At 39.0% G+C, this 18,698-nt stretch overlaps 1 long non-coding RNA gene across 1 annotated transcript in view; it reads left to right on the top strand.

The window, feature by feature from the left end:
- LOC121393335 overlaps positions 1-18,182 on the top strand; it is a 29,912-nt gene extending 11,730 nt beyond the window's left edge. The window contains exons 2-3 of the long non-coding RNA XR_005960991.1: positions 8,153-8,294; positions 17,220-18,182. This is a non-coding gene — a long non-coding RNA (uncharacterized LOC121393335). The remainder of the gene's footprint in view (positions 1-8,152; positions 8,295-17,219) is intronic.
- Positions 18,183-18,698: the final 516 nt, after the last annotated feature.

Raw genomic sequence — 18,698 nt, 5'->3', positions numbered from 1 at the left:
ATGCCAGCTATATCCTTACTGCCACTATCAGGTTACACAACCTTAGTGCCTATTGTAATTACTGAAGTTTGTCGTGAGCTGGATTAGAATCTGTAGCCAGATCATAAGAATGTTTAAAATGAACAGCACCCAAGTCACGTTATATTATATATCTAGTTCATATCTTAACCCATGATATTGGCTGAAATATACATCTTTATCACTGGTCAGTGTGGTCATACTTGCTTGTTGCACTTTCCATTTATCATACTTACTTGCGATGCATTCAGAAGACAGATTTTGCATCAACATGCCCCTACCAAAAGAAGTGAGAGAAGAACCAGTTCTTAAGAGGCTGCTGTTTTATTTGAATAGTATTCTCATGAGCTATGTAACAGCACCTAAATATCAGTCACATGGTTATGAGTTGCCGTAGCGGGGTTATTTCAGGTTACAATGAGCTTTCCCCCATTTCCTGCTACTCTCAGGCTTCATATAACAGTCCCCCCATGGAATATCAGAACTACTTGTTTAACTCTTTGGAGTTTTGCCTCCACTCCCTATATGGTTTTGCATCATAGTATTCTTCTTCCATTCAGAAATGAATAGAAAAAGAGTTTTAGACTGCCACTAAACTGTGTTTTTAATTATGTATTTATAGAATGGGATCATCTCACAACGACTGCAACAGTTTCTCATATATGGTAACCGCTGGAAAGTTATGATCCTCTGTGTTCTGGTTCTGCCTTTCTTTAGCTGTTCTTTAATCCGCTGAACAGTTTAGAATAAAAAGCATGCATTTAAGAATAAAATGAAATTAATAGATCTAATAATTCGCTAAGTTAATTAAAATGTTTGATTCCCCTAAGGGGTAGCAAGCAAGAAGTATTCATATACTTATGCATTTATATATATCTAATTGTCCTAGACAAAATTCAAGCCATTTTTTCAAGATTTTTTTATAGTTTTTTGAGCTTATAAACTCACAAATTCAAGGTTTTAGGATTTTTGTTCATGATTGTATTCAATCAAGGTTTTTATATTCAGATGTTTTAATAAATAAGCAAACATTCAAGTTTTCTTAAATTGTGAGTTTCTTAAAGGAAAACTATACCCCCAAACAATATAGGTCTCTATAAAAATATATTTCATAAAACAGATCATTTGTAAAACCCTGCTTCATGTAAATAAACCATTTTTATAATAATATACATTTCTAGTAATATGTGCCATTGGATAATCATAAATAGAAATTGCCATTTTAAAAAATAAGGGCACCCCTGGGATCGTACGATTCACTGTGCACATAAACATACCAAACAAACTATAATTGTTAGGTCACATGAGTCAGTTAACAGACAGAGTTGTGTCTTTTGCTTCAACACTTCTTCCTGTTACAATTAGAGCTGCAGTATTTCTGGTCAGGTGATCTCTGAGGCAGCACACAGACCATCACAAAATGGTGGTTCAAGTCAAGAGATGTAAAAGGGCAATATTTACTTAAATATATATTCCAGTTTGGTAAGATTTTTTAATATGCCCCTTAATATGATATAAACTATCTGTTGCTTAAGTATTCATTTTGGGGGTATGATTTTCCTTTAATAAATAAGCCCATACGTGTGTAGGCCACAGTTGAATCATAAGGCAGATAGTATCGTATTCTTTTGCTGAGGTTTCTGAGCAATTGCATCCGATGCAACTGCAGTGCAGAGACAGACACAAGATTTATAAGGGGTTTATAATGTGTGAAATAATTGTGCAAATGCAGCTCTTAACTCATCATATGTGTTGAATAGTGTGAATTGTGTCATAAATGATTCCCCAGTCTCATCAGAGGCCTTACTCTTTCAAAGAATCCCTTTTGCCTATTTTGTCTTTAAAGACTTCCTTTTTCACTCTACCTGCATCTCCTTTTTTTGGTAATTTATTGCCTCCCTTAACTTATTTTCAGCCCTCCTTTCACATTGTTCCCTCTTACTGTTTCCTACAAACATTTCTCCCCTTGTGTGCTTCTCTTACTCTTTACACTCATGTTTCCTCTACCATTTTGCTTTTCCCATCCTTTCAAATTTCTCCTCTCACATCCCCTCTCTTTTTGCACCCCCTTTCTTTTGCAACTCCTTTCTTCTAACCCATTCTGCTCACTTAACCTTTCCATCTGATCACATCTTTCACATCCTCCTTAATCATCTTGCCCTTTAGCCCAATTTCTGTCTTTCCTACTCCATATTGCTCTGTTATTTTCCCTTTTGCTTACCACACTCTTTAGTCCTATTAAGTCTCACTTACCTTTGATCCTTTACCTGTGTTCACTGCCTCCCTTCCCTGCAGTTGATTGCAGCCATATACACTTCTCTTTAAGAAAACACAGCTGCAAGTTATTCATTGTAAGAAAAGGATTGCTCACTTGTTCTCAGTGCTTCCCTACTACAAAACAACTGAATGTTAATTGTGTGCTGGTAGACAGGAAGAGAAGGATTAGGTGCTACAGAGTACCAATGTAGATCTCTCACCAACTGCACCAGCCCCAGACCCTCAGCTTCAGGACAATCCGAAATAAGACAAATTGAAAAAATGTAGATATCCGGCACTCAAAAGGGCCAGAAAAATATAGTAAAAACTTATTCTTGAACTTTAAAACTTACACATCTCCATAAGCCCTACATGTTTTGTGCCCTATGGGCACTTAATCATGGGCTCATTAGATTTACCATTGGACCCCATGATTAAGTGCCTATAGGGCACAAAACATGTAAGGCTTATGGAGATGTGTATGTTTTAAAGTTCAAGAATAAAAATAGTTCTTACTTTAGTTTTTTTGGACCCCCAGCCACCTTGACCAATCAGACCACCCACTCATCCAAGAGGCTGCACTGATCAGTCAGCTGCATGATAAGTAAGTAGTGATTTTCCTTATGGGTGGTGCCATATTGACATAAATAAGGGGTTGGGGGTAACTCTAGGAAATGGCACCGCCGACTGAGTTTGCCAAATGTGTGTGGCTTGTATTAGTTACAGAAAAAGGCTATTGCACTGTTTCACAGTTTCTCAGAATGTTGGAAACTTTATTCACATTTCTTGGTCAGCATTTATTTTTACTGTTACCATATTTGTATTTATTGGAAGGAGTACTGGAAGGTTTCAACAAACATTTTAAAAATAAATGCAGGTTTTGGCAGCACTCATTGCATATTCATTTTTAACAGTGAATAAACCAATCCTATTTATATATGAATAGATACCATACCTCTGGTCTCTTGAAATTTCTCTTTCTGTACCAGTAGGACATTTGCTAACATTTAGGTTGCACAGTGTATAAAATTACAAATATTGCGCTATTTTCATATAATTTAATTCACTACTGGCCATTTATCAGATGTATTTTAATATTTCCTGTTGCCATTGATACAAAATTGACAAAACCAGATGGTAGAACCATCCATTTAAATCCAAAATAATATAGAGTTGACCACACTACAGAAGTGCAGCCATTATCCTGTTTGGCTAACCCATTTTTTTTATTTTGGTTTGGTTGATCAACTCTGGTTCAGTCATTCAGACTGTTCATCAGGAGGTCCCTTGAAAAATACTTTTGGTTAAGTCAGTAAAGAAGTGTACCATTTTTCATGATAATTGAGGCACTCTGCTGAAGGACACAGGCTTAAGCTGAATTTGTTTCGACATAGCAACCATGGTACGTCCCACTTATATATAGAAAAAATGCAGATAATGACAACTCCTTGTCCAAGCTAATTTACTAAATATACTTACATTATATTAATCATATTCATAACATCGATACATACACTGAATGTAAAATATATTTAGAAATATGCTAAAACTGCACTTTTATGGATATTACAGAATGTTTAAGTTTGCAGCTCACATTACCATAGACACTGACTGCATGTAGTCGAATGAGATCTTAATGATTTTTTTGTGAGTGCTTTGACTTACTTAGGCAGTGTGAGGTCTGAGAGTGGATGCATTGTGGGTAACATGTTGTTTGAAAGAAGGGCTAGACAAGGAATAAGGTAACACCCTGCGGCGATTCTGCCTGCATAAGAAAAGACTGTTTATTCTACATTTTAATGCCCAGACCTGACCCATGACCTTTTTTTTTCTTTGTGTAGCCAGGTGCAAGCATTAGCCAAGGTTCACACACTCTTAACTATTTAAAGGCCAAAGAGACTGACAGTGACTGCTGTGCATTGTCTTGGTCCCTGACAGTTAACAGAGAATAAATACATGTTTGTTGAATTTTTTTCCTCGCTCATAGTTGGTTTTAAACTGCATTTATCATTATAAATAGGAATCAATGAACATGAATGTGCTTGGGATCTTCTGCCAAACTAGAATACTATAGGGGCTATTATAAACTATATGAATATCGTATAGCTATCCAGATACATAGGCAAATTACACAGCAAGTGGCTTTCATTATGGTTTTGTCTAAACACCATCCAACCTATTTTGGCTCAGCCTTTGACTCCACTTGTATGCTCAGGCTCAGTATTTATTCTTCTCTGCTCCTGGGAAGAAGTATATGCTAAGTTTTCCACCCCATTTTCCAGGTATAGGACCTTTTATCCAGAAAGCTTGGGACCTGGGGTTTTCCGTAATTTGGATCTTCATACCTTAAGTCTACTACTAAATCATGTAATCATTGAATAAACCCAGTAGGCTTGATTTGCTTCCATTATAGATTAATTATATCATAGCTAGGATCAAGTCCAAGGCACTGTTTTATTATTACAGAGAAAAAGGAAACCATGTTTTAAAATTTGGATTATTTGGATAAATAATGGGATATGGCCTTTCCATAATTTGAAGCACTCTGGATAACAGGTTTTCAGATAATGGATCCCATACCTGTATTGGTAATGGTTTTCATTGTATAATTACTGTACTAACCACATACTGGGTCATATGTACCACCCCAACATTCATTCTAACAGAATCAAACCACCTCATTTACTATGCCATGCATGAACAGTCTGACCAACTAAAATTTGCTAGTTTAGTAATTTAATTTAGAAAACAAATTAATTGCCATGCACAGGACTGCCTTTAGAAACTACAGAGCTCTCTATTCCTACCTGGCTATACCCCTTTCACTCCCCTGATCCATCCCAAACCTCCCTCATTTCCTAACAATCACCGTCATTGTCATGGTAGCCCAAGCTGTTATGTGTTTCTGCACCTGCGTTAATAAATGAGCCCCATGGCTCTTAGCATACGTGGAAAGGCCACACAAAAGCCTTTAAGATATATATAAGAATCTCTTAATTTAGGTACATTATGTTGAGAAACAATCTTCTTTGTGTTTTGGATCTAAATTTTTAAATTCTTATTTTCTTTCAACTAAACTACCCATGTGCACGTATTAGAATTGAAATGTGTCAAGTGAACATTGGCAATAAAAAGTCTTCATACATTCTCCTGTCAAAACCATATATATTTTATTTATGCTTAATTCCAAGGCTTGCCCAACAAAACCAGTGGTTACACCTCTTGTTTTTATTCATTCATTTTTACTATTCTATTCACCCTCAAGTCTTTCATTCACACCACTGCCTGGTTGCTAATGTAAATGGAACCCAAGCAACCAGATAGCTGCTGAAATCCTAAACTGAAGAGCTGCTGAACAAAAAAGTTAAATAGGTCCAAAATTACAAAAAAAACAACAAGTTGTCTCAGACTATCACTGTCTACGTTATAATGAAAGTTAATTGAAAGGTGAACACTGCTGACATTTGTACTGTCATCCAAATATTTTGCCTTTTAGCCTATTTATGTTTAATTTACATGTGTTTCTACTTAGTTACTTAATAAAGTGTACTGAAGTTTCTAAATAAAGTGTTACAAAATAAAGTGTACCCAAGCACCTGTTTGATACAGAGGCCAGGGTAATGGCACACATGGCACTTTGCCGAAGCATGTGAAATTTCCATCCCCATAAGCTTGCAATAAATCTGGAATCACTTGAGCCAATGTTGGTCAGGAAATGGTTGCATGAAAAAATGCATTTGGAAAGCTTGTGGCTGAGTTGACAGTGAGAATGAAAAAAAAAGGCTGTTCACAAAGTAAAAATGCAGTGAACGTATAAACAAATATAAATATAAAAAAAATCCAAACCTCCAATCATCCAAAGTAATACAACAGCGTTCAAGTTTAAAAGTAATTTAATTAAAATTGTGTGCTAAAAACAGTGACAAATTGTTTAATAGCTTATGGCAGTCTATCTACAGTATATATGGAATTAGAGTCCATGTCCAACAAAAAACTGTTTGCTTATTTGTTTGTTTTTAAATAATAAAAGAAAATATAATTCTAAGAAACTTTTACAAATTAATAAATCTTACTTCTTTCAATAGCAATTACATTTACCTGTAAAACCACTGGAATTTTTAATTAATCTACAATGGGGAAATGTATTTCAATGTACTGAATTGTATTTCATTAGGCAAAGAATTGTTTTTGGGTGGTGATCCCATTTGATAGAGGAGCATTTACTCTATGGGGCAGATTTACTAAAGGACAAAGTGGCTAACGCTAGCGACAATTCACCGTTACCATCCACAGGGACATTACCTATTCACTGACAGGCGCAGGCGTCAATTCGCTAGTGAAAGAGACTGTCTCTATCGTTTGTTTGCACTCTACCACCAGACATTTCAGAACATAGGGAACATTCATTTTACAGTGGGCTCATGTGTAGGGCATCATATTAACTCTCTTGTCTTTATTAAAGGGATACTGTCATGGGAAAAAACATTTTTTTTCAAAATGAATCAGTTAATAGTGCTGCTCCAGCAGAATTCTGCACTGAAATCCATTTCTCAAAAGAGCAAACAGATTTTTTTATATTCAATTTTGAAATCTGACATGGGGCTAGACATATTGTCAATTTCCCAGCTGCCCCAAGTCATGTGACTTGTGCTCTGATAAACTTCAATCACTCTTTACTGCTGTACTGCAAGTTGGAGTGATATCACCCCCTCCCTTTTCCCCCCCAGCAGCCAAACAAAAGAACAATGGGAAGGTAACCAGATAGCAGCTCCCTAACACAAGATAACAGCTGCCTGGTAGATCTAAGAATAACACTCAATAGTGAAAACCCATGTCTCACTGAGACACATTCAGTTACATTGAGAAGGAAAAACAGCAGCCTGCCAGAAATCATTTCTCTCCTAAACTACAGGCACAAGTCACATGAACAGGGGCAGCTGGGAAATTGACAAAATGTCTAGCCCCATGTCAGATTTTAAAATTGAATATAAAAAAATCTGTTTTCTCTTTTGAGAAATGGATTTCAGTGCAGAATTCTGCTGGAGCAGCGCTATTAACAGATTCATTTTGGAAAAAAATTTTTTTGCGAGGTGTGCAAAGCTGACACTGGCAAAAATTCGCCGCTAGTGAATCTACCCCTATGTTAGTTACAGCTTTACAAGGATACAAATATGAAGCTTATTTGCTCAATATCCAGAGAAGCAGTTTGTTGCATAACTATATATTAGCAGCACTGACCCACATATATCCATTATGCCCAGTAGTCAGTAAATCCCTACTGTATGTATAATACAAATGGAGTGCTTGAAATCACTCTTCTAACAACAATGGCAGTTTTCTTTCTCTATATACAGTATATCTTCTCAGAAAAATACCAAAATTGCCTTAGAGTTTTAAGCTTCCTTATCTCATTCACACTGCTAATTATTCTTTCTAAGGAGCATGGCATATCGGTATATTCTCATATGCATGGGCACATTTGGATGATTCTGCACTGGCTGAAAAACACCCACAGAGAATAGGCCCCATGTGCTATGAGCCTTAGGGTTTAAAATACTGTACTTATGTAAACAATGGGTTGGACCACTACAATCAGAATTCTCAGTTATAAATATAGCTAGAATCAATGCCATAAAGCAAAACAGAATTGCTCTCATGAAAGGGCGAGTTAACCGCTTTATTGTTTTTTGCTACACAAGCACAAAAAGCAACCATTGCTTTATATTGAGGCACATAAAGGAGCAAACTCTGTTAATTAATATTATTTGCTAGGATGACCTATAGTTCTGCTGTCATTTCAAATCATGGTATACATCAAGATCCTATTCTTTTTGGTTTGCTGCATGCCCTTAATTCAACTCCCATATTTGTTTTTCAGGTCTCTTCAGGAAACCCATGATTAGATAACCTGCCAAGAATAACGAGCTGGTGTGCGTTTGGGTTCCAAGCTCTGGAATGAAATCTGATTTATGCACAAGAAATTTGTTACAGCATTCCGTTATCCTGACAACCAGGAGCAGGTAGAAGTTACTGCCCACATGCTCTGCACCTACAGTTTTACATAAACAATAACAGAACCAGCAACCCATCTGCTTGCCTGGGTCCCACCAATCATATGTCAGCGGTCCTTCAGGGTCCACAGTAGTATAAATCCACATAACATAAATTTAACATCTTTAACTTAACGACCATGTGCCACAGATTAATCTGTAGTACTGAGACTACTTGCTAATCTTAGCCTGTGGCCTATACCACACACACAACATGTAGCCCTTAACCTTGGCATCCTTCCTTTTCCAGCTTTCACCAGGGCAGTCCCTGCCAACTGCTGCAACTAAATTCTGGCTATTTTCCCACAACACCTATGAGTCTGTCCCTAAAGCTGGCCACAGATTCAAAGATGTGATCGTACAAATCAACGTACGATCGGACTCCCCCATCTCCCGACCTGCCGCTAACCATTCAGATCAAATAAAGTAGTAAAAGAACAGATGATCCGATGTTCTGCCCCTGACACCAATCGTATGAAAGTTATGTCCGACAAAAGCTAGTGACAGTCTCCCTCTGAAAATCGTACGATCAGCAATACATGCAGAGATATTACCCACAGCCGACAGAAATCTTTTAAACTGTCAGATCTACCAAACGACCGATCGCTGCCGGACGAAAAATGTCGGGACTCTCCACACACGGTCCAAAAATCGTACGAATCCCCGATTAGTAGGATCAGATCTTTGCGTCTATGGCCAGCTTAAGTGCAGGTGGGGGAGAAGCTGGAAAGGTAACTGCCCACTGGCGTTACACCCCTCCTTAAAACACCTTTCATACCCTGTCCAGTTGTTACAAACTTTCTAAACTACATTCCCCACAATTACCAGCTCTTCTCCATAATAAATTGGCCTAGTCTGTCTCCAAGTCATTTCCCCTGTCGCTCCACCTGTCTGTCCCGGCTCACTCGTTAGGGTCTGACCACACAGGCAGATTCGGGGAGATTAGTCGCCAGGCGACAAATCTCCTCTTCTTTGCCGTGATTAATCTCCCCGATCTGCCTTCCGCCGGCTAAAATGAAAATCGCCTGGGGGCAGGAACTCGGAGCGTTTTGTTTTCAGAAGTCGAAGCCTAAGTTTCCTCGTGAGGCAATTACAGGCGACTTTGGAAAACGAAGCACTCCGAGTGCCTGCCCCCAGGCGAATTTTATTTTAGCCAGCGGAAGGCAGGGGAAGCAGATCGGGGAGATTAGTCACCCCGAAGAAGAGGAAACTTGTCGCCTGGCGACTAATCTCCCCATGTGTGATATAACTTTTTCCAAATGCTGCCTTATGTGTGCCTTCAGCCCTGCCTTTGTCCATGTAAGGCGGATAATTAGTATAATTATAAAGTTTTATTCCACGACATGTTTCAGGCAAAGCCCTTTTTCACTTGAAAAAGGGCTGTGCCCGAAACATGTTGTGGAATAAAACTTTTTGCAGTTAATCTGCGAGTGATGGCTCTATTTTTGCTTATGCTAATCTCCCCATGTGGCCAGACCCTTAGGGGCTCCTAGAAATGCATTTATCTGAAACAATAGTAACAGTTAGTTCATTGTTTCATTTGATGAATGGACAAGTAGTTCATGTGCTTAATTGTAATACCAAAATACAAATGGTCTATTGGCAGGATGAAATGTAAATGCTGTGAGCTGTAAGGTAATTCCCTATTAATAACATTGGTATCAGGCATCATTTTTAGTGATGGGCGAATTTGTCCCATTTGTCCCATTTTGCGGGAAAATTCGGGAATTTCCCGTGAAATTCCCAAAACAGCAAAAAATTCACGAAACGTCGCCGGTGTCTTGTTTTGACTCGCGCAGTTACGCAAATGTATTCGCTGGCGGTGAATCGTAGTGAATTTCCCGCGAATTCGTGCCTGCTGAATAAATTCGCCCATCACTTATCATTTTTACTGTTTGGGTAAATAAAATACAAACTCTAGTTACATATAATAAAGCCATTTTTTTTAGCTAATTACATTTTTCATATATCTTGACCTAAAAATGAGGCCTGTCACATTGTATCATTGTACATACAGTTTAGTTATCTGTGCCTATAAACCATACAACTCAGTATAAACTGTGCATAAGCATTAGTGCATTAATATAAACCATACCATTCCAGCCTTCTAAAAGAAATGGGTTAGAATTTGCATGAAACTCGTAGTATTAGGCAGTCTGTGTAAGAGCAGCCTAAACTCTAATGGCTGCTTTGGTAAATACTTCCTCCATTAGATACGGAAATCTATCTGAGCACAAATACAGGCCCGGACTGGCAATCTGTGGGTTCTGGCAAATGCCAGAGGGGCTGCTATAAGGTGCCATAGAAAGTCAATATTTAGTGGGCTGGTGGGGGCTGTTTGGGCCTCTGTGTACCTGAAATGCCAGGGCCTATTTTAATTCTCAGTCCGGACCTGCACAAATATATTTGTATAAAGCCCTAATAACTAATATTAGCAAGAGTAAATCCTTGGCCAGCTGCAAGTGGGAATTGGGTCACAGAGTGTTTGAGCCTCTGTCCACGTGGCATGACAGATGTGGAAGCTACTGAAGTGGTTATGTTAATCTCCACCATTACAATACTCTACATCCTCTTTTCTCTTTTGTCCCCCACTAACATTCTCTCTCTTGAAAGAACTGAGGAATCTGAGGATTTCGAAATTAAAAAAAACCTTCTCTCCCTTCCATGTTGGATTCTCAGTCTCTGGTGGCTATGCCATTAGTCAACTGCTTTTTGTGCTAAAACACTCCATTCTACCTAATTTTCCAAGCTGAGACAAGCCAGCTTTATAGCGTGACCTCTCACTTCTAGCACTTGAAATTTTCAAGGTGACAGTTTAGAAGCATTTCTGCTTTCCTGCACCCTCTTTCATCTACCCACACACTTTAACCTTCCATGTTCACGCCATAAGCCACTTATTTAAAAATCATAAAATATTTCAGTAGCTTCGTCAGAGTTTAAAAAAAATCCTTCTCTTCTTTGATATATTGCGAAAAGTGGTTTTCTGATGTTCTTGCTAAACTGTACGAAAGCCTTCAATAATGAACTGATCTTATCGGCCTGTCAGAAAGCCTGGTCTGTTCTACTCCCTTCTCTCTCCTCCATCCCTGATCCTCTTCCCAATTAATCCTGGACATCCCTCTCTGTATATTATCTCCCTGCTTGCAGCGAAGAAGCTGGTTTTATCTCCGTCATGCAGCTCCAGATAATATATTCACTGGAAAAGTAAGATGTATAATTTTGAGGAGGGGGGCAGGGTGTTCAGGATTAGGCATTAGAATGACAGTTGGCTACAGAGTACATGCATGAATATATATGTGTATAAATAAGTGTATATAGTATGCATCTGTGTGTGTGTTTATAGATATACAGTATATATAAATGTAAATGTGTGCACAAATATGAATTGTCTTGGTGCTAGTAAATAACGTACATAAGTATTTATTTTTGATCCATTATTTGGGTTTCATGGCATTTTGAATTGTATGTTTTCTTAAAACATACAATTTGAGAAAAAATGGAGGTTTAACAAGTAGAAAAAATACTCTGTTGTTTCAATGGAATGAAAAGAGTAATTTCTACTGGCACTTTATACTCTCAAGCTACACGGTAGCAAATTCTTTGGCCATGCTGGGAAGCCATTGTGATTAGATATTTTATAACTTCACCTGCCAGTACAGCATGTTGGCTCTCCTCTTCATTTTCTGCAGTTCCCATAATGAATGTTAATGAATGAAACAATAGGAAGGTGGCCATGCATGTGTGGCAGGCAAAAGGATGATTGATTCCATTCAGGATCAGCCATTCTACGGCCAACTTTAATTGAAAGGTAGCACATAGTCCTATATAGTCTTGCCAAGTCACACCAGGGCCATTTCTTTCATGTCACCACATTGTACTTACCCTCCTGTTCATCCTGCAGGTTAGAAAATCCAGTTGCAGTAAAGGAAGGAAGCATATTACTCTCTTTTTCTCTTTTTCAGCCAATACCTTCCACCCCTATAGGAATATTTTGGTTAGAGCAGCTGACTTCATTTAAATCTGACTCTGGTTTCTCAGAATGGTCTCCTGTAGGTCCCCACACACAGAGTAATGGTTGGCCACTTTGGTTAAAAGCCACTGAATTGGCAGATCATCTTGCTTCATGTGTGAAGCATGCAAACACTTGCATAAGGCTTTAAAATGTATATATTTAAATATTGATAATAATTTATATTTTGCTTTAAAACAGACAGCTGTCCTTTAATTATTTTATTCGTTTAAAGTGTATTTCTATGTGAAACTGGGAATGAATGTTTGGTAAGAAAAAATGTTCTCACCCAGCATTTCAAATTTAGCACAAAGAACCTATTTACGGAGTCTTAAAATATACGCTCAAGCTTCTGACCTGGCAGGGGAGCTTAGCCTGTATCTAAATAGTGCCACTCATATGGCATATAAACTTAAAAAAAGCAATGCTCTTAGCAGTTACATTCCTGAATGTTAACATTAAAGGTGCAGTTTAAATTAAAACTGACTTATAGTATGACGTAGACGGTTATATTTTGAGACAAATAGCAACTGGTCTATTTGTGTTTGTGTGTGTGTGGTTCTTCAGTTATTTGCTGTTCTACTCTGTCATCTAAAATGTTATCTGGTTGTCTGGGGTGCTGATTTTTAATGTCACTTGTTTTATCATTGTCATTTGTGGTGCAGGACTATATGTTTTTCAATATGAAAACATTATTACCTGTACAACTAATAAATGTCTCTTTAAGAATAAGATCTTTCTAGTTTGTGAAAATAATAGTTCTGTCTTACACTGATGAAACTAATCTCACTTTTACTTTTACTATTATGTACTGTACCTCACGGATACCTGTATTCATGTGCTTAGGATAATTATGGTATGTGCTGCAATTCTAAAGCAGTCTTTCAAATGTAAAATCACAGAACACCCATGCGTTATCACACAGCAGACATAGGATCTAACTTTCCAAAAAGGAGCAATATACAAATTTCCAAAAGGAGGTGCAAAAAGTAATTTTTAAATTTTGCACCTTGTCCTGATGCAATTTGCTTTTAGTGCCCAGAATTTCAATTCTCTGTGCTCACAGAATGGAGCAGGGTGGCTCAAGGCACAAGGGAGCCCTTTTTCTTAGATGGTGGAAAGTGCAGAGTATAGATGCAGTTATTAAAAACCTAGGTATGAGTACTTAGAGCATGGGGCTTTAAGTGACTGCAATTTTGCACTTTACAAATGAGCCTTTTAGAATTCATCCTCTCCGTACAAAATATACACGCACAGCAATGCAATGCTGATATGTTGTCTATCAATGGTATAGGAAAATATGGTATTTTTTCATTAAAGAAAATGGGTATTTCCATGCCTGGCTTAAGGTGGCCATACACGGGCCGATAAAAGCTGCCGACAGACCATGTCAGCAGTTTATTGGCCCGTGTATGGGGCCCCCCGACGGGCTTCCCCAATCGAGATCTGGCCGAAAGTCGGCCAGATCTAGATCGGATGGGACGAAAAATCCCGTCGGATCGCGGCCGCCCTAGGGCCCACGATCGGATCAGCCCGATATTGCCCACCTCAAGGTGGGCATATCGGGGAGAGATCCGCTCATTTGGCGACATCGCCAAATGAACGGATCTCTCCATGTATGGCCATCTTTACTGTACTTCTTTTATCTGTTATAGTCCATTTTGTAGTCATCCCCTAGATTAGAACATGATTTTTGGATACAATTTTTTCCATAATGCTCCCTTTTCAATAGAAAAGGTGTCTAAACGTCATGGCCTGACTTACTCAAGGATTTTTAGTAGGCCATGTTCCTTCAGTTAAGATAAGTAGGTAGAAAGTGGACTTCCTGTGCTCCTTAGAAAGATGGGTCTAGAAGAACAAGCTAGTAGGTATTATGTATAGGGCTCCTTTGTACCTGCAAGTGCTGCGATCTGCTCCTTGTACAACTGGCACAGACCTGCTCTGCCCAGCACCAAGCACAAGCACGGATAATATTATATAATTAAATGTAACAAACATGTGGTCATTTTTACAAACTGTGTGCACTCCAAGGAAATGTTTGTAACTGTAATGTTAAAACTAGCTACCCTCTTATGCTGTAGTACAAGAGTGCAGTAGAGTGTATTCCTGTAGAATAATGCAACCTATTTATAAACTGTCCAAGTAGTAATGTTTTCTACTTTCCTGCCATTTGCCTTTTTTTTTTTTACCAATGTTGAAATTTGTGAAGCACAAAAAAATAGTTTTTGAAGTCAAATGCATGTCACAGTAGTTGTTAATTTACAGTAACAACAGATATTTTGCTGAAGTTGCAAATTGCTCCTGAGATCCTAATTAAAAGAATGATCAATGGGTTGAAAAACATCCATGACTTGTCTCACATAATAAGTAATAGAATTTTGGATAGGATTATACTGGGAACACATTTCCGGGATGTTTTATCAAACTGAAACTGTCAAAGTTCTTCAAAAATAGGACAACAAGTTAGAGCTGCGTCAGAAATAAAATAGAAATTGAAATGGTTTTCCCAACTTGTATGCTTTATAGACTTCAATGGGATTATCTAATTTTTTTAATCAACCATGATTCAGTGACCATCCTTCTTTCAATTAACTAGGTGTGCAATAGGAGTAAGGGCAAACAAATGGCAGGACTGGAAATTAATTCTATAGGCCCTGTCATCTCAAGTGAGGTATGCCTCAAATCTGTTGCTTTGAAATCATATAGGAATATCTGAAAAACTCTAATTTACTTCTTCATCCTATTGCACTGCCCTAGCCCACAAGGAGTAGCATTTTATTACCTTATATAAACGATTCATAGGGCTACATGCCAAGAGCAGACTGAAAAAAGGCCCCTTTCTGTCTTCACACAGACAAAAATAGCTGGAAATTACACAGTGAACCACAATCTTCTGGTGCCAAGATTAACTCAGCAATTTAACTTCTGTTTCACTTACATTATGCCTGAGCTGTGTAAAACAGCAGGACATCAATCCCATTTAGAATTACAGATGTTGTGTGTGTGTGTGTGTCTGTGTGTGAGCGGCCCATAGAATATATTGCCACATAATTGGTCAAACATTTATTATACCTAAGTTTTGTGGCAGGATCCAAAGAGGTATTTGTATCAGTCTGAGTTTTTTATAAAAATTCCTTGGAGATGCTCATGTGTGCCCAAACCTACAAAACCTCCTACATCACCACCAATGGCTTTAGAACCAATCTCCTGCCACTCTCCTCCACTATTTGCTGTGGTTGAAAGGGGTAAAAAAGTAAAAGGTACCATTTATGATCATGCCCCTATACATATATATATTCCATGAGTGAGAGACCTAATGAAAATATGCTGCTCAACTGCAACTTGTATAATCTAAGTGGAGTGGGAGAATTACCATAGTTGTATGGTCAGTAGTGAATTACCCTCAGAGCCATAGTAGTTCTCCATCAGCGTCTGACATTCAAATACACTTACAGCCAATCACAGATACAATTTACCATCAACAATTACAGATTGGTGCTCTGTTTCAAGCATTTACCTTATTAGGCTCATATTACTTGCACCTAGTATCAGGGCCGCCATCAGGGGGGCACAGGGGGGACAAGTGTAACGGGCCCGGGGCTAAAGGAGAGTGATATTCCGAGGCCCCAGAGCACTCCCGTCTGGGCTGTCCCCAATGGCGCGCACTGCCTCCCTCAGCACTACACCCCGCCCCTTCCCACTCCACATCCAAGTCTATTGGCTAGGCCTATACCACAGCCGGCAGTCTCGCCCCTTCCCTCCTTCCTCCAGACCCGATTGTGAGATTGTAAAAAAAAAAAAGAAAACTTAGCCGGCGAGCTGCGTCGTCTGCGCATGCGCACCGGCGTGTGGCAGCAGCAAGGGAGTGTGCAGCACAGGTACAGCAAAAAGGGGGGCGGGGGCCCAAGGGGGTCCCTGGACAGCAGTCCCGGTGGGCCCCCGGGCCCCCCATGGTGGGAACAGTCCACATCTGGGTAGCATACAACTTTCATTAAGTTCATTATCATATGAGCAGTGCAAGGATAAGAGAGGGGTTGCAGGCTCAGTGGCACCAGTGTCTGTAGGTTCACACAGATTTTGGGTTTATCTTACAGTTCAAAGGAGGAGCACACTGTAGTTTCAGGTTTATCTTAAGGTGTTTGTGGGTTCCAGGGGGCGGGGCTTGCCAGGCAGTATGTGGGGTTTTGACAAATTTGGCCTTGGCTGGTTTGGATCAGGGGTGTGGCCAGGGGAGTGGGCGGGGTCTGGGGTGGGGCCCAGGAAAAAAATTTGTACAGGGCCCTGTGATTTCTAATGGCGGCCCTGCCTAGTATTGCACAGCGGGAAACCTCTTTAGGAGAGAAGGAAACGTCTTACTGCTTGAGATATGATTGTCTTTACATGTTTGAAAACTGTGCTAAATTATACTTTGGTTGTGTGCAGATACATCAGTATCTGTAGTAACATAAGCAAACTGTGTTTTGCTTCTTCCCCTTACTCCTGTCACAATAGAGCAATGCTACAGTATATTCTGACCCCTCATTCACTGAAGTTTATTTTACATGAATTAGTAGAACAAAAATAATGAAGACGCGATGCCAATGCGGGTGGTGTACTTAAAGTACCTCCAAGGCTTTAATGTGCGGAATATAACCAAACGTTTCAGGAGCCTCGCGCCCCCTTCCTCAGTGGATAAGTGCACAAGTGCACATTAAAGCCTTGGAGGTACTTTAAGTACACCACCCGCATTGGCATTGCGTCTTCATTATTTTTGTTCTACTATTGAATGCATCCTGTTGAGTCACATGATCAGGAGACGCAGAGCCTGCAGCACACAAGTTATACAAGTATCATGAGTGTATTGGCACTATTTATTTACTACTATTTTACATGAATTAACTCCACAGAGCATATGCCCATCGCTATGTAGGGTGGACCCATGCAGCCGGCACTTCCCTCCTTTTGTCCTTGGTTGGCCTCCCGGTAGACATCTGTCTGATAATCTAACTAGGAATGCAGCTGTTTATATGGAGCCCACATGTGTTCCATTCACACGGTTCATGGCATTGCAACCGTTGCTCTACATCTACTGAGCTGAAGAGCAGATGTTTCCTGTCTAACGTCACTGTGTACAATCATAAACTCCTGTCCTGTATCAAGTGTGAGGATAATGAATAAAACTGGCAGGCGGAGGACCTAGAAATACATTCAATTGGAAGCAAACCCAAAATACAACTTTACAATACTAAATGTTATGCTTCGATGGCTTCCAATATACTGTCTATGTGGAATAAAGAGGAGACTAAACGTTCACTTTTTGCTGAAATTCTGTTAGTGCCGGTTTTATATACTGTATGTGAATATATAATGCTTGTATATATGCTTGCACCCTGTTTATGATTTTAGCTTCAAAAGGGCAATCATCTCCTGGCTATGTGTTGATATGTTAGTAAAGGATCAGGTTATTCTAATGTGCAGTGCAAATGCCAAATAGTCCTGAACTCACTGGTAGTAAAGACAAGGCAGAGAATCCTTTGTAGCATGCTTTACAACAGTGCTTCTCATTAAAGACTCAAATGCTTATTGTAATTAACAACCAGGCCAATTTCACGAATCAACACCGAGATCTATTTCACTTTCTACAGTTTCTTATAGGAGCCTGCAAGCATTGCTCTTCAATAGATTTTTTAGAAGCAGAATCAAGAACAATTAGAATGAAATAACCTGGCACTATAATTAAATTCTATGAAGCAGCATCAACAGACATGAAAGGAGAGGGTGCCCACTCCCTCAACATAATTGCAAATAAGACTCACAGATGGAGAAACACTGCTCTAAAAGACAGCACCATTTGTCTATTTGAGCCAGTACTGGATATATATATATATATATATATATACCGTATATATACCGTATATATATACATGTATATATATATATATATATATATATATATATATATATATATATATATATATATATATATATATATATATATATTGCTTTCCCCCTCAACTGCTTCCACATATTTTCTGTGCTCATTTATTTATGTCTGCAGATCAGGGTGCTTTATCCCCGCTTCATATGATTTAAATGAATGTAGGTCAGGGGAGAGAATTCCTGCAGAAACATCGCTTTTCTGCTCCAGTTCTCTTACTTGCCGCTGGACGTGCAACTAACCAAGTCACTTAAATTATGTCCTTTACATCAGGGCTTGCTGCCCAGGTCATTGGAGACAAGCCATGGAAACATGAAATGTCCCTACGGGTGCGAGGGAGATGGAGGGGACCAAGTCACCACCCCCACACCCTGACAACATGTATTAAAATAACAGGATCTTTAAAGGCAAATCTTGTGTACATTTTGCCCCATCCCTCTTGGCTAAC

Source organism: Xenopus laevis, chromosome 4S, assembly GCF_017654675.1.
Source record: "Xenopus laevis strain J_2021 chromosome 4S, Xenopus_laevis_v10.1, whole genome shotgun sequence".
NCBI lineage: Eukaryota > Metazoa > Chordata > Amphibia > Anura > Pipidae > Xenopus > Xenopus laevis.
This window is presented reverse-complemented; position numbering and strand designations above follow the sequence as displayed.